Source organism: Glycine soja, chromosome 18 (assembly GCF_004193775.1).
Source record: "Glycine soja cultivar W05 chromosome 18, ASM419377v2, whole genome shotgun sequence".
Taxonomy (NCBI): Eukaryota; Viridiplantae; Streptophyta; class Magnoliopsida; order Fabales; family Fabaceae; genus Glycine; species Glycine soja.
In genome coordinates, this window is record NC_041019.1 from 36,508,988 (window position 1) to 36,526,703 (window position 17,716).

The following is a 17,716-nucleotide window of genomic DNA, read 5'->3' on the forward strand; positions in this document are numbered from 1 at the left end:
AATAAAATTTTAAAGTGAAGCTTCATCATCTTTGCATTCCAACATTGAAACGGTTGGGCTGGCCCATGCATTCCAGCTTTAATAGATGTACATGTATGATATTATAAAGTTGGAAAGCCTACACTACCCCTCTAAATCTACCCCAAAGTAACTCTTTAATAAAAATATTTATTTTTTATTTTAATATCATTTGTTAATTAACAGTATTACAAATAGTTGCATTGTTTCATTGAACTTGATTTACATCATGGAGGAGGATAAAAGCAATGGATATATAAATTTAACCTACACTTCTTTTTAAGTTGTCAATTAATTAAAAATCCCTTTTTATATAGTTTCTAAAATATTTATTATTTCCTATTAAAAATATCTATTATTAAAATTAAAAAATTAATATTTATCATAATTTATGATTTAATAATAATAATAAAATATACTCCTAGTATATATACATATTATTTTCTATTACTTTTTTTTAATGCAAAGCTATATAAAAAGGCATAGATATTGTATTAGTTGGTACTTAGTATTTATATTGATGTCTCACTTGACCAAATTTTATATATTGTTCACCAAACAAGTAAAGTAAATTATATCTTCCCATGCTATTGTTGGTTTGTATTCAATGTTCTATTTGTTCCAGTATATCACAAGTATAAAGTAAACTATATTGCTTAAAGGTTTTTGTGGCAAGTCACTTGCTTCTTTCCCTCGAGGTGAGCTTATTTTTGTTCCTGCATATCACAATCCTCAGCATTTTGGAAACTATTTGTTCCAAGTGATCCCAGATTGGATCATTTCCTCCCTGCCCTTCAAGATGATGATAATTCATAATATGAGGATTTTTACATTGACGTTGTCTATGTTCTTTTTCTTTTTGCTCCCCATGATTGTAAGTATCCCGTCACTATTGACATTGTTATTCTGTAAATTGGACGGGATGTTTCTACTCTACAGCAGTTGGAGGATTGAGATGCTATGAGAATCCAAAGAATAAGATTACTGCAGTACCTGCCAAGGAAGAGCAAATCTGGGGTGCATTCTTCAAGGTAATGAGATGACATGAGTTTAAATATAATTACCGGTGCTGCTCTCAGTTCTCTTTGCAGAATATTCTTTTCATCTGTTTAGAACAAAGAATCAGTGATCAGTCCCAACAGTAATATAAGGTTAATGTCAGTTGAGACTGCATCTGGTACAAAGGGAAAATGTGAGGTCAAAGACAATAGAATAGGAGTTCACAAAAAGCCAACACATACAACTAAATTTCACTAAACGGAAAGTGTAGTGTCCAAAATGAATGGGTTAGACTAATTTAAACTTAAATCTTCATACCACTTTTGAAGGTAATCTTAGAGCTTAAGAAGTTAGAGTTGAATATCCATTACGTAACTAGGATTGCCAATTGCAACTAAATTTCACCGAGGTAATAACATTGTAAGTTCCTAAGAGCAAAATTATAATCTAAGCAAGTTCGGTTAGTCTCTCAAGTGGTTGACAACTCTCATTTAGGTGGTCTTTTTAGCCTTGGTTAACAAGAAAATCGAGTGTTAGGTACAAGAATTGGAAAGCTCCACTACACATAATAGTGGTATTATTTATTTGAATATTTGTTTCTGCATTCATGGTTAGTTTGCTTATTTTGACCGTGTGACTCTCTCCATTTATGAACTTTGAGACTTATATCTTATTATATATTTTGTCTATTGGATGTGATGAACTATCAGGTGGAAGGGTCAACAGTCCTTGCAGGCACAGAGTAAAAGATCCATTTTCAAATAGAGTTCCGTGTGATGCACTAATGGAGTAATGTGTTTATGTGCTTGTGACGGCAAGGCTTACATGCGAGGCCATGTAAATACCTTTAATGATAACTATGAGAAGAGTGCGACTGGTAGTAAAGTTTATTATGGTGTTCATTAGCTAGGATTTTCTCTGTTTCTCTTGTACAATTGTGCTTTCTAATGTAGTAAAAGATATGCTTCTGGCTTGAGATTCTCTAATATTGATTCTATGCAAAGTGTGTCCGTATATGATGATTGGTAAGCTTCCAGCTAGTAATAATTTAAGGAAAATTAGTACTTGGACACTCATGTTATAGCAAGGCAAGGTTGAGGAGGGTAGATTCCAATGCCAAGGTGCATCCCTAGTTAGGCTCTCAAATTGGCACCCTAGAATTGTCTTCTTATTAGAGGTGTTCATGTTAAACATATTTACCTACAGTTGAAGAAGATACGTACATATTAAAGACATTTACCTAAAGTTAGGAGATGTAAGTAAAAGTTAATGACTTTTACCTACACACTATACAAAGTAGTTAAAACCTATAGTGACAGACAATTAGTCGTCATTATACGCCTCCTCAAAGTTGACGGAAGAAACGTCCGTAGGACAAAGTCTATCATACATTTACCTACGGATTTTTTTATTTATAGTGATAGTTTTTGTCCGTAGGTATAGGTCATTTTTCTTGTAGTAAGGAAAAATAACAAATAACAAATGTGAAACCAAGGCATTAATGTACCCAAGGCATTAAAAATTAAAAGATCGTGTCATATTTTCTTTTTAGGCATTATAAGAATAATTTGTTCAATAGTGACCAAATTTTGCTATCTTTATAATTTCTTAGTCACTGTCTCCAGTCTATTGATTCTCTATTCAAGATCCATTAACCCCTCAATAAATTTCTTTGATTCATTTTTCCCATTTCCATCTCCATAGTCTTCCTCCAAAGCCTCCATCTCTTGGGTCAACAGTGTCTTGAGAAGGATTTCCAAAATGAACAGTTTTCAAAGGAGAAAATTCAGGTGCAACATCAGCATCATTACCATTTGTATTTGCTTTTGATACATGAGGTCCATAATGGCAGAGTAGCTTTAGACTGCTTTTTTGCCAAGTAATATTGTTTGCAATTTTTTAAAGTAATTTTGGGTATCCAGTTATTTTTCAATGCAATAGCTTTGGTGTCAGAGAATGCAATCACACAATCTGAAACTTCTTGATGCATTCCAAATTGCATATCCACTCTCTATGTGGTAGGTACTTTTTTATAATACATTGTTGCAAACAAGCATCGGAATACTCATGCATATAACAACCAAAACTATTTTCATTTATCCAAATTACTCTCACATGGTAACTAAGTTACCTTTTTTGGATTAAAAGACCTAAACTTACCAACAATTTGAACATGATTAAGGATGCCAAGGAAAATTGCCCCTAGTAGAGTCCTGGGAAAATCTCACACCGTCAATTTTCAATTGATTAAGCTTGTTCCACCTAAATAGCATAGGTTCTTCATTGGTAATCAGCCTAGGCTATGGTTGCTAATTTGTTAATCTCTCCCACACCCAAGTTTGGATCAAGTAGTAAAAGGGTGACCAAAGAGTTAACTACAATTCCAATTCTCTTCATTACCAGTCAAATAAACTATTGTTTTCTTCGATAGACCAAAATCATTTTATATGTTGGATAAAATTGTTGGTCACAAAGCTGATTCTCACCAGCAAGATGAACAACAATAAAGAAAACAAACTTTCTCACCAAGCCACTAGGAGAGAAGCCAATCATTGCCAAGCAAGTTGCAAGGGATGTTTCATGCTCAATTTCACTCCCACTATTGACAAAAATCCATCCATGCTAATGTTTATATAAACCCCACTCTTTTTACTCCTTGGAGATTGTTGTTGTCCCTACTCTTTTTACTCCTTGGAGATTGATGTTGTCCTGTTCTATGTATCAATTTCTTCTTCACCTTCATCATTTCCTAGCTTTGAAATGGGGTCAAGACAGGATCACCAACAGCTGCAAAACCCTCCAACACCATCACATCCTCCAAGGTGACATTTTTCTCACCCTAGGAGCACAAAAAGGTATTTTTCTAAGGACACAACTTCTCAACAACCCAAAACACATGTTTTCAACCCAAGTGCTTCATAGTAAAAAATGAAAACATGTGTTTTTGGGTTTGTTGAGAAGTGGTGTCCTGAGACAAATACCTTTTTGTTACCCAAAGGTAAGAAAAAAAAAACACCTTGGAGGATGTGATGGTGTTGGAGAATTTTCCAATAGTTCATGATCCCGTCTTCACCCCATTTCAAAGCCAGGAAATGATAAAAGTGGAGAAGAAATTGATACATACAATAGGAAAACAAACTACAAGGCATAAAAAGGATGGGGTTTATACATTAGCAAGGGTGGATATTCATCGATAATGGGAATGAAATGGAGCATGAAACATTCCATGCAACTTGGTTGGCAGAGATTGATTTCTCTCCCAATGGCTTGGTGAGCAAGTTTGTTTTCCTTGATGCAGATAATCAGCTTTGCGACCAATATTTTAAGCCAACATAAAAATAGTTTTTTTTTTTTTGCTATATGCATGAGAGTTTCAATGCTAGTTGTCACACAAATGTATTACGCAAAAGTACCTATCACATAAAGAGTGGCAATGCAATTTAGAATGCATCAAGAAGTTTTAGATTGTGTGGCTACATTCTTTGGAACCAAAGGCATTGCATGGAAAAATTACAACATACCCATATCCAACGGGAATTTCTATTTTCCTGCTTGGATTTTTTGAGGGAGATGTCACCACGCGTTATGCAGGATGGTGGAAGCAGTCAATACTGTATCATCATCGTGATTTTGCAAAGAATATTACTCGGTGAAAGAGCAGTCTACGCAATGATGCTGGTGTTTCCACCTGAATTTTCTCCTTTGAAAACTATTTTATTTGGAAATCCTTCCCAAGACACCGTTGAACCACTGATGGAGGCTTTGGAGGAAGATTATAAAGATGGAAATGAGATAAATGAATCAAGGCAGTTTATTGGAGGAGTATTGGATCTTGAAAAGAGAATCAATAGACTAGATACATTGACTTAGAAATTAAATATAACAAAATTTTGTCATTGTTGAACAAATTATTAGCTTATAAACCAAATCTTTACCATTTGTTAATATGTTTTACTTATTTCTGATACTAGCATAATTAAATGACATGAATGTTCAAAAAATCAAACTACAATATGATCTGGTAGGATTTAGCAATATGTTTGTTTGTGTATGAAAGGTATGTATTTTTATAATATCTTACGACATCAACCTATGCTTCGACATGGTATGCGTGCACACATGCACGAGCAAAATTTATCTATTATGTTAGTTGAAATTGGAGGTGATGACTCAACAAAAGTTAAGGAAAACCAAAGAAAACAACTAGCGATGATAGTTTCCTTATTTCTCTATGTGCATAAGGGAAGAAAGGAAGGGGCACGGTTACAAAGAATCCGGTGATTTTCTGCATTCAAGGCCCTTGGTAAGAGTCACATGTCATGACTCTTGGTGAAGAGTCACATCTCATGTTTGTTGCGCATCTATTCATACTTTCACTTCATATGAGTGAACACAAAATCTCATGAAAGGATACAATCTTTAAATAATTTTGAAAATTTCACATAATCACCCACCATTTTAAAAATATATATGAACCAAATGGTTTTTGATTAAACATACTCAAGTTAGTGCACAAATCACGTTCATCAATTAATCATACAACTTAATGAACAAAATACCTCTCACCTTTTTTAACAAAACAACCAAATCCCATGATTCTGAAAATCACATGGTTTTAGATAAAAGTGAGTATTGGTTAAACAACTAAAACAACAACAAACATACAAATAGAGAATCAAGAAGATGAAAGTATAAAAAAATTGTTGATAGTACAAACTAAATATCTCTCACCACAAGCAACCAATAAACAAATCAAAGATTTAGATTTAAGAATTATGTATCCTGAATTGGCTCACAAAATTCCAACTCAATCCAATATTTAATGAAGTCGTAAATGCATTTTTACTATGGCTGCACATGAAACTACATGAATAACAAAATCCCACTTCCTACTCTTAGAGAAATTTTTCTATGTACCTTCCTCCATTACTCACACCATTTGTTGAACATATGTACCTTTGGTATCATTTTACTACCTCGGTTGTTCAAGAGAAATCGGTTTGATCTTTTAGATGTTTCAAACTTTTTAAAGTCATTCCATAAGGAAGGAACTTTGTCAATGATTCAAGATAGAATCATTAACTTTCATCTACATCCATATTGTGTTTGTTCGTAGATATTAAGCATACATTGAATTTATGCACTTGTTTCATAAAAGGCCTACTATCACTCATCCGATAATTATAAAAATAATTGACAAGAAATTTCTTATTTGTTCCCATCACGTAGTTTAAAAAAAAGTGTCACACACGTACCTTTTAAGATGTGTCCCATTCAAATATAACCATCATACTTGTTTTCTAACGGGCTTTAGCAATGATCTCATCTTCCCTATTGGTTGGGATTGGGGTGTTGAAGACATACATACCTTTTTCAAGGTGTGATGATTGGAGACGCCACTTCAAAAATAAAGAAATACCTGTTAAATTGAGTGTGATGATAATGCAAGAAAGAACAAAAACCAAATTAAGAAAAGTGCAATTTTCCATGGTATGAATATAAAACACTAACCATTAGGCTCGACTCATCCCTAACAATATATGTAGATATTGGATGGAATATAGTGTACAAAGAATCTGGTGACTCCTTTATTTTTAGTGTACAAAGAATCTGGTGACTCATCCCTAACAATATATGTAGACGCCACTTCAAAAATAAAGAAATACCTGATAAATTGAGTGTGATGATATTGCAAGAAAGAACAAAAACCAAATTAAGAAAAGTGCAATTTTCCAAGGTATGCATATAAAACACTAACCATTAGGCTCGACTCATCCCTAACAATATATGTAGATATTGGATGGAATATAGTCTACAAAGTATCAGGTTTGAATGGAGGACATTTTAAGAATAACCTTACTTTCTACTTGAGATTAGTAAAATTAAATGATTTCAACTAACTTTCTTAATTTATGGGAAGTAATTATTTTTGCTTATATATGAGACCAGAGAGAGTATTAATCTTTGACGTATATATATGTGTATATATATATATATATATATTCTATAATTCCTTCCAATTATGTGAATTTCAATTGGAAACTGCAAAAGTTTATGTCATGGTGTTATGTTATTTTGTGTCTACATATTTCTAACCTAATAAATATAATATAGATATCGATATAAGTAATTAAACTCATTAAAAAGGACTAACCTAATTTATGTATAATGTGCAACCATATCTACTCATCATTCAAAAGTAAATAGCACAATATATGAAGATCTTTTATCCCTACCAAAAGCAACAAGGAATTTTTTATGCAACTCAAAATTAATTTTCCTTCTAAATAAACTTTTACATTAAACTGAAAAAATTTAGGAGAGAATGTCCATTAAACTGTAGATTTGTCAACAAAAACGTACTTTACTAGTTAATAGACTTAATTGTACATTTGATGTCTTTACTTTATTGGTTTTCTTAGGAATGTTCATAAACTGATTTTATCAAATAACTTAATGAATAAATCAAGCAAAAAACTGAAAATCAAATAAACCAAAAGTCGAACAAATTAAAATTTAATAAACCCATCTGTTTTGAATAAAATCAGATTTTGGATTTCATTTTAAAATTCAATCTAATCCCCCCCCAAACCAAATCTAAGAGCCCATACTCATGGAGGATAACCTCCCAAACCAAAATAGACATTAAAGAAAATAGAACCTCCCAATACCTTGAGAGATTTGAAGTCTTCTAGAGTTCAAGAAAATGCAAAACAAAATGGATTGATGAAAAACCCTTGTCTGCTAGAGCTTCCTCCTTGAATTTGATGTCCAAGGGACAAGATTTGAGTTGTAAAGGTGAGAACGTGACGTAGGATGACCATGAAGTTAGAGAGAGAACACCAGGCAAGAGATAAAAGCTGTCTTATCTCTCCTAAAACTCTAGAAGTGGCCGTGCATGAATGAAGACGAAGGGAGAGTGTTTACATTTCTTGTATTGTAACCCTACATCTTGGGGTTTTGGGCCGAGCCCCATTGGCCCATTAGGTTTTTGGGTCCAAATTTGTTTCATTAGGATTAATTAAAGTTTCATTATTCATCTTGCAAGAGACTTTAATCTTCTATCTTTCATTATATTCTACTCCTTCCCATTCCATTATAATTGTAATGTAAGAGAAAAAAAATCAAAATAATTGTCATTTTAGCTTTTTAATGTAACATTAATCAATTTTTTACTTATATTCTTAAAATATTAATGGTAGACAAAACAAAATCAATAAATGAATTAATGATGACCTCTAGTTTCCTGATATATTAAAAAATTATTCTAGATTCCTATCGTTAGTTAAGTGATAACGTGTCTATTAGAAATTTTAAAATATAATTTCATGGGATTTGTGAAATCACCAATCTATATTTATAAACTAAATTACAATTTCTAATAGTTAAAACTCACCTAAATCAATTAAAGATGAGTTTTTTGAATCCTAGAACCTTGTTGTGTCTCACCTCAATGCTTTTAGAAAAAAGATCAAATATATTAATAATTGGATGGGCAATAGACACAAGAAGTGCCATAGCACCAAGCCTTAGTGAGTTCAAACAAATGCAAAAGTAAAATAAATCCACAAAGTTACTCACCCATGGTACACCTTCATGAATCTGCCTCCCTTCCTAATATCCTGTATGCACCATCGAATACATAGACCCACCTCTATGCTTAACACAATGTTGACCTCTCGTTCCCCTTTTTCAAAGTTTCAAAACGCTTCCCACTATCCTCGAACTCAGAAGTACAAATTTAATCTTTTTAGGCTAAATTAACGTTAATTGTTTTTCCATGTAGAACCACTAACCATCTTTCATCACAAGGATCTTGAAAATAAAATACCTGTTTAGCTTGTTTCGAGACGGAGGGAGTAATCTATTATTAGTTAGCTTCAATTAAGACAATTAAGGTTAATTAAATTCTAGTTAACTAATTAATAATTAGAAACATTAATTATATTAGGTCTTTGTCTATTTAAATTATTTATATTAGGCCTACACTAATTTATTAGTTAATTTGGTGTTCAAAACTCTAATTTCTAAGGTTTTGACTAAACTTGTATCTTTTTACAAAATTGTCATAAATTGGTCGACTTACAACTCCTTACTTTGACTTTGGTTGACTGTTTTTGACATTTGGAGGGCTAAGCCTAAATCAAATCACTCTTAAAACCTTTACTTCAATTTCTAATTTATGAAACCTACTACCAAATCGACTCATCATCCAAAATTAAATAGTAAATAGTATAAGAAGATCTTTTATCTATACCAAATAAAACATTAGTTATGATGGAATTCAAAATTTCTTTACCTTCAATTTTTTATCTATGAAACCTTTACTTAAAACTAAAAAAGATAACATTGATTTGACCAACTTTTTTTACCCTTCACATACACACACACACAAAAAAAAATGTTGTCCCTTTTATTGAATTTGTACCTATATATCTGGCTCAATCCTGTAGCTTCCTCCTTTAGAAGGTAGGTTGGATTCATGTTACTTTTTTATGAAACCCAACCCTAAACAACTTGGTCACAAACAAGTTGATTTTGATTAAGTGAATTGGTTCTGAACATCTAAATTTGTTTTAAACTTTTTAAAACTGAGGTTTTAAATAAGCACAAACTACAAATTATGAAAAATCACCTTGAAGCTAGTCACTTAGCTGGTGCATCATGATTGTGTTATGGTGATATTGCTTAACAATTAAGTACTTAATCTCAATAAGTCAACAACGACATTCGAAGAAATCGAAATACGTTATGGAGGGGATGTCCTATAGTCAATGTGTGGAGGGCAATAGAAAGAATTGGAAACCTTAATCTGATGCTAAGTGTAGAGAGTGAGAGAGAGAATGGGAACTTAGTAACTCATGAAAGACTTTGAAGTCTGAACAAGTTAGTGAATGTGTTATCACCAGTATTTAAACTTTTAAATATAAAAAATATGTAAACATATAAACAACAATAGTAATTTTAAAGACATGTCACATCAATGGGTCTATGGGTTTGGTTCATGGGTTTGAATGAGTTTGAACAAGTTGGAGTTGACCACTAGGCAAGTGTACCTATACAAATAGTTAAAAATCTATGTAGAGTATCGTTACCACAACAACTTGTCTCAATGCCTAGAACTTTCAATTTATCCACTATTTAAATGAACAAAATTTCATTTGATTGATTTGAAATTAAAACTTGATTTTTTATCGACTAGATTAAACAATCTCTAAAAATAAAAAAGTTATATTTTTCATTAAATATGATTCAAATAGAGTTTGAGAAAATTTATATTATTTAAACCATTATGACTCATGAAATACCCAAAACATCAATCTCATATAATAAAAGAGGTGTTCTATCCCAATTTCATAGTTCATGGTTAAGGAGACATCATTTCTTCTTGTCCCCAATTTCTTGGAAAAAATATTCTGAATTTTACAACTTACCACATATCCTTAGAAAGATAAATCATAAAATCTTGATACATATAAAGCAAGCCTCTTATAAAATTAATATATTAAAACAAATCCCTAGGTCATAACACATCAACCATCCAATTTCAATTCCAAATAAAATCATGACTTTCCAATCACAGTCTATTCTCACATCATTCAAATGGTTGGACTGGGCACAATAAACATTAAGAGTAAAAAAGTACACAATAAAATAGGATAGAACTTATCAGTTGATGATGTTTTTCGGTCGACAATGGTCAAGGCTATTTTTGGTCGATGCCATGGCCATTTTTTAGCTGACATATGCTTGGTTTTTTGGTCGACATCAAGCTAGGGTTTTTGCCAAAACCATTTTATGGATATTTTTTTGTTCAAATAGGCTAGGTTTTCAGTCAATGTTAGTCATTGTTATTTTTATGTTGACATCAGCTAAGTTTGTTTTCTGTTGATGGCAGCTGAGGGTTTGTTCAACTGACGTAGGCCAAGCTTTTTCTCATCAACATTAGTAGGTGCTACTTTTTAACCGATGTCAAGCAAAAAAATATCACCAGCCTATGTCGTCCAAGAAAGTCCAAGTCGGCGTTTGCCAAAAAATTGCCCCAACTGACATCCGATCAAAAATAGTCTCGATTGATGTCGATAAAAAAAATAATTGAAAATGACTTTCGAATCGTTCAAAAGTAAGTAAAACTTGGAAATTCCGCAGCACGGGATTAACTTAGGTCGAACTCAGAAATATGATTCAATATCATTCCTATGTTCATTCGCTTATAAATAGAAATGGGGAAATTTTTTTGAATAGTTGTATGCGACTATAAAGGAATGCGAAAGCACACAAAAACATGGATGAAGAAAAAAAATAGAGCAACATTACAAGTGATGTTTAATAGCATCAATCCAATTTACCAAGTCACAAGATTGGCCTCCTAGATGCCTTTTGACCATTAAAAGGTTCCTTTCTTCTTGGGAGTCAATTTCTTCACTTGATTCTTCCCCTTTTGCTTCTTCACTTTCACTAGAGGAAGGTGAAGTAGTAACCTCATCTTGGCTACTATAAATGTCTTGGCCCTTCATAATCATGGTTTTCTTTAGTTGCCAAACGGTCATGTAAAAGTTTCCATGAAAAAGTCAAGACTTTTTTCAGAGAGTTGCTCTTCCAGACAGACTTAAACACAGTTTCATTTTAATCAACATTTATGAGATTCACACATCAATTGGATTGGATTGATTTTGAAGAGAAAATTGTTTCAATCCTATGTTTTGCTTATTGAGCCTTTTTTTGTTTCTCAACTTGTCTTCCAACCATTTATTCAAGAGAAGAAAAACAAAAAGAAAAGACGCCTTTTGCTTCAATTTTTCCGAGGTGATCGACAACTTGGATTTCAATTTTTCCGACTATTTATTGGAGTAAATCGGCTAATAAATATACCTAGAAAAGTCAGATAGTAACAAAATCACAATTGAGACTATTAATTAGTAAAGTATATGTATATGGTTAAAAGATCTTCAGTGTTAATCATTGAATTACTAGTATGTGGCACACTCTTTTTCCTAGGATTCTTTAATTACTAGATAAATTAATGAAATTTTAAGATACTATTAGTATTTAATTTGAATTTGGTGTTTACTCTTATTTTAATTGCCACTGCCGGCTTCTGCACCCTCCTCTCCGCCTTCTGCTACACTGAGTTTGTCGTCGACATGCCCGTTGCCGACGGCGCCTTCAGCTACCTCCATGATAACTGCTAAATAATTGTATTTTGATAGTAGAAAATTAGTCAAATATTGGCTTGAAATTAATTATTTAGCAGTTATTTGTGATTAAAAGTTAGAAAATTAATTAAATTGAATTTTTGGGTGCAGATATAAAAATTGGAGGTGTAACAAGCAAAAAGGGCAGAAAAATTGAAGAAAAGAAGAAAATTTGAAGAAGGCCCAATCCAATACGCGCGCTCAGCGCGCGTCACGGGCTAAGCGGGCCAGGAAGTACACGCGCTAAGCGCAGGGTGTCACGCTAAGCGCGCCTACGAAGGCCCAAAGCCCACTTCAGCAGCTATAAATAGAGAGTCAGTCCAAGGGACAGAAACACACCACCACAGAACCCTCTCTCCTAGGGGTTTCATTTACTCTCTTTCTTTCTTTCACCTCCTTCTCATTCTCATTGTAAAGCCCTCGTGACCATGAGTGGCTAACCCCCTAGCTAGGGCCTGGCAGGCCTAAAAAGCCAATGATGTATGGAACATTTCAAGAGTTATCAATAAAAAGAGGAATTTCCTCCAGGTTCTTTATTTATTTACCGTTCTTTCTTTTTACATCTTGTATCTCTGAACTTGCTTTCTGTTAGGGTTTAGTCCACTCGGGAGAGGGTAAAGCCTAATTAGGGGTAAGGAATGAATACTTGAATCTGTTTTAAGGGTTAGGCCACTCGGGAGAGGGTAACGCTTAAGAGAACACTAAAAGGAGGAAATTATCGGGTTATCTTTTAGAGGGTTTTTCCTTCCAGTTTCTTTTATCTGCTTTTCTTTCTTGCTTATTCTGCATCTCGGACTTTGTTTTCTGTTAGTCTTTAGGCCACTCGGGAGAGGGTAAAGCCTAATTAGGGATAAGGAATGAATGCGTGAATCGGTTTTAAGGGTTAGACCACTCGGGAGAGGGTAACGCTTAATAGAACACTAAAAGAAAGAAATTATTGGGTTAGCATGACTTAATGCCCCAATACCCATGCTTTAGCAAACATCTAGAATGTAATCCTAATGCATCTTAGTTATTGAGTCTTCGCAAAGGGCATTTGGAAGATAGGTAATTAAGGTAGGCTTGTCATCGTGAGGCATCAGGGGCAAGTAGATGGATAGATGTGGGGCAGAATTAGTTCACTGGTATTAATAACAGACAAATCCTGAATCCATATATCTAGGCTGATTAGACTGGTTAGGTTTTAGCAATTTTATTATATAGATTTTATTTATTTGAATTTCGTAGAAGTAGTTATCTTTATCATATCTCAATTTAAATATTTTATCTTTTATTTTGATCTTTCAATCTTTTATCTTTTCTTTTATCTTCTAATTTTATCTTTAAGTATCTTATCTCTTCTTTTCTCTTCTAAGTTTATCTTTAAATATCTTATATTTCTTTACTTTATCTTCTATCTTTCTTTATCTTTTATTTTAAATTCTTATCTCTTGCTTTTAAATTGGGTTTGCATTATCTAAGTACAAACAAAGTCCCTGTGGATTCGACACTCGGACTTCCGAGAACTTTACTACTTGTAACGATTTGGTACACTTGCCAATGAGTTAACACTCCACGTCACCTTTGGTCTGTGCTTTCCAATGTCACCGTCGCCAGAGGCTTGACGACGTACCTAGGCACCACAATCGGAATCTCCTCCACCAAATGGCACCTTACGGTGCCGTCTCTTCCCAAAGGCTTCAACGAAATAGACTTCGTTGCTGTCGCCGTCATTTTGCTCATGACTCTCGTCATCTGCTACAGGTGCTTTCCACAGTTCTTACAATGAAGCTTCATTCTCTATCTTGAGACTCTTGTGTTATTAATTACAGTATAAACCTTAGGGTTTTCTCATTCCTATCTTCTACAAATTCTCCTACAAGGCTAGAAATATTTCTAAGCCAATATATACCAGATTTTGATTTTGATTCTTTTAGCATGCAACTCTATATTAATGTTGCTGCATTGTAATGATCACATCTGCAACTTACTGAAATGCGGCGCAGCTTAGGCATTTGAATACTTTTTGAATCACTGTATTTGGCGTATTTGGTTTGGCCGTTAGCCAATTCAATGCGTGGATATATATCGCATACCTACACAAACACACCTACACCGGAGATATATATCAGTTATGGCTTTGTGTTCAGTTTTTCTTAATTTTCATCTTCTGCTTTTTGTTTGTTTGACCATAGAAGCGTTAGGTGTGGCAAAGCCTTCAGTAGCTAGTTACCTTAGCCAGGAGATACTGGCAGAGCAAGAAGCTGATAGAGTGCATGGATTACCTGCGCAGCCTCCGGTGAAGTTCAAGAATATGGTGGTTATATCACTGTCAATGAAACTCAAGGCACAACACTGTTCTATGGTTTTTCGAAGCCACTCGCAAACCAGAACAAAAACCCGTTCTCTTATGGCTCAATGGAGGTACTTTTTTTTAATAACCCAACTCTTCATGTATATATTTATATTGCAATCGTTTTTATTTAGTGTTCACTCTCATGACTAATACATGATAACTTAACGAAAGGTAAGGGTAATTTCTAGTGAATTAAGCTTTTAAATCTTATAGGCTGGTTTAGTCTTTATCTTTTGATTTTAACATGTATTAAAAGGAATAGAGAGAGATGAATTTCATGATAATTTATGGAAATGAATGGAAGATAGTAGTTATTTCACACTTAAATTATAGGGATGCTGATTGTAATCAAGCATTCAATTTTTCTTGATGTCAAGAATCACAAACCAGAAGGTTAGGAAGTGAGTGCAGTAGGAGTAAACATTGATAATCACATGAATGAAGGCAGTGGCTGGATTAACTCAGCCTAACAATGCAAAGCCTATTGTTGATTCCAGTTTTTCCAAGGCTAAACCAGAAGATTCTTTGGACCCACAATTCAAACCGCCACAAGCTTCACAACTTGTTTTTGTCTTCACTATTTTATTCTTGTTTGGTTGCTCAAATTAAATGTATTGTTCTAATTTTTTAACATTGCTATGTTTCTTTGTAGGGGAAAACACACCCAACTCAACTTTTTTTGCTTTTGATGTCCACCCCAACCCAATTATGTGTGTTTAAGCTGTATTAGCAGTGTGATTTGTTATATTTTGTGAAAACTGGGAATTTCATTCTGTAATTGTCTATTTGTGTACTGGGCTGGCTTTATTGTAGAAGCAAAGGAGACACTCTTGTTTTGTAACTGCCTTTTCTCTCACTCTGGTGTCTTATAGATGAAAATGTATGTTTCTACCATTTTTCTTTGTTTTCAAAATTAATACACTAATTTCAATTGAACCTTTCTCTTTTATATTGGGATATGATTGATGTTTAATAGCTTTGTCACAGCTTAGAGGGCAATGCTAGTGCACTCACAAATTTTGAGGTCCTTGATTTCTTACGAGCTAAAGGAGCTTCAAAGGATCCAACAAGAGTTATTGCCAAAGTAGCGCAGTCTGAATACAAGGTTAGATTTGATTTTTCTAATAAATGGGAATATTTGTAAGTTTTATTGGTAGATGAATGTTCTGTATATCTAGCAGGTTTATGATTATTTGGTTGACACTGCTGCCTCTATTCAAACAAGAGAGAGCATCAATGAGTTCTTGACAAGTGTTAAATAGTACGACCTGGCAAAACTGAGGCTCTGAACATTGGGCCAGCTGCTGATTTTGAACTATACCCAGTAAGTATCCATATTTTGATTTTCCAATTTATGTTACACCTAAGCATTTAGTTAGAAGTTTTTCGCTCTGCAATTTTTTAGCTATGACCACATTGTCAACAAATTATTTAAATAAATACATATGATTTGTATGTCTATCAAATTGATATAATGTATCAAATTTTAAAATTCAAAATTCAAATTTAAATTGAGATAGACTAAATTTAAACAATAGGGAGAAATAAAAAACTTAAAAATAAATTAGTGTGGCATACTTGAGATAGGAGAAGTTATGTAGCTTATCATGAAAAAGAGTGAGTAGTTCCTAATATTCTCTTGTTCAAGAGTCAATACTTTTATAAGGGTGAATTTATGCATCAAAATATAAAATGTTGGTCCCGAGTTAAATTTTAAAGTGAAGCTTCATCATCTTTGCATTCCAACATTGAAACGGTTGGGATGGCCCATGCATTCCAGCTTTAATAGATGTACATGTGTGATATTATAAAGTTGGAAAGCCTTCCCTACCCCTCTAAATCTACCCCAAAGTAACTTTTTGATAAAAATATTTATTTTTATTTTAATATTATTTGTTAATTAATAGTATTACAAATAGTTGCATTGTTTCATTGAACTTGATTTACATCATGGAGGAGGATAAAAGCAATGCATATATAAATTTAACCTACACTTCTTTTTAAGTTGTCAAATAATTAAAAATCCCTTTTTATATAGCTTTTAAAATATTTATTATTTCCTATTAAAAATATCTATTATTAAAATTAAAAAATTAATATTTATCATAATTTATGATTTAATAATAATAATAAAATATTCTCCTAGTATATATACATATTATTTTCTATTACTTTTTTTAATGCAAAGCTATATAAAAAGGCATAGATATTGTATTAGTTGGTACTTAGTATTTATATTGCTGTCTCACTTGACCAAATTTTATATATTGTTCACCAAACAAGTAAAGTAAATTATATCTTCCCCTGCTATTGGTTGTTTGTATTCAATGTTCTGTTTGTTCCAGCATATCACAAGTAAAGTAAATTATATTGCTTAAAGGTTTTTGTGGCAAGTCACTTGCTTTCTTTCCCTCAAGGTGAGTTTCTTTTTGTTCCAGCATATCACAATCCTCAGCATTTTGGCAACTATTTGTTCCAAGTGATCCCACATTGGATCATTTCCTCCCTCCCCTTCAAGGCGATGATAATTCATAATATGAGGATTTTTACATTGACGTTGTCTATGTTCTGTTTCTTTTTGTTCCCCATGATTGTAAGTATTCCTTCACTATTGACATTGTTATTCTGTAAATTGCACAGGATGTTTCTACTACAATACCTGCCGAGGAAGAGCATATCTGGGGTGCATTCTTCAAGGCAACGAGATGACATGAGTTTAAATATAATTATCAGTGCTGCTCTCAGTTCTCTTTGCAGAATATTCTTTTCATCTATTTAGAACAGAGAATCAGTGATCAGTCCCAATAGTAATATAAGGTTAATGTAAGTTGAGACTGCTTTAGGTACAAAGGGAAAATGTGAGGTCAGAGACAATAGAATAGGAGTTCATAAAAAGCCAACACGTACAGCTAAATTTCACTAAACGGAAAGTGTAGTGTCCAAAATGAATGGGTTAGACTAATTTAAACTTAAATCTTCATATCACTTTTGAAGGTAATCTTAGAGCTTAAGAAGTTAGAGTTGAATATCCATTACGTAACTAGGATTGCCAATTGCAACTAAATTTCACCGAGGTAATAACATTGTAAGTTCCTAAGAGCAAAATTATAATCTAAGAATGTTTGGTTAGGTTGTCAAGTGGTTGACAAGTCTCATTTAGGTGGTCTTT